Source organism: Tachysurus fulvidraco, chromosome 10 (assembly GCF_022655615.1).
Source record: "Tachysurus fulvidraco isolate hzauxx_2018 chromosome 10, HZAU_PFXX_2.0, whole genome shotgun sequence".
Lineage (NCBI taxonomy): Eukaryota > Metazoa > Chordata > Actinopteri > Siluriformes > Bagridae > Tachysurus > Tachysurus fulvidraco.
Window position 1 is genome coordinate 3,922,856 of NC_062527.1, and position 412 is coordinate 3,923,267.

Below are 412 nucleotides of genomic sequence, written 5' to 3' on the forward strand. Positions count from 1 at the left end.
ACCTACGGAATAAACTAGGCAATAATTACAGCATTTTTTTCTACCTCAAGAGTTCCTTAAGATTTAGTGCTAAACCCTTGATTTAAGCCATGGTATTTCTATTAAGCAGTTGATTTATTCTGCTAAATTTAGCCAAACTCACCCATACTATCATATCTATTATTTGCTTATGATATTACTAGATATGTTTCAATAGTAAATAATGAGCTACAGCATGTAATGCTTTAATGGCTTAATCCAGTAGATGGCAGTAGAAACCGTTTTGGTTAAATTTACTAGAAGAAGAAGGAACAGGATATGACAGTGCACTCCTCTGTCAAACCTCGGATGAGTCCCAAATATGTTTCTAGTGCACTAGATAAGGACGCTGGAGGTCATTGCGTTATACACTATGTAGTGCACTTTAATAGGG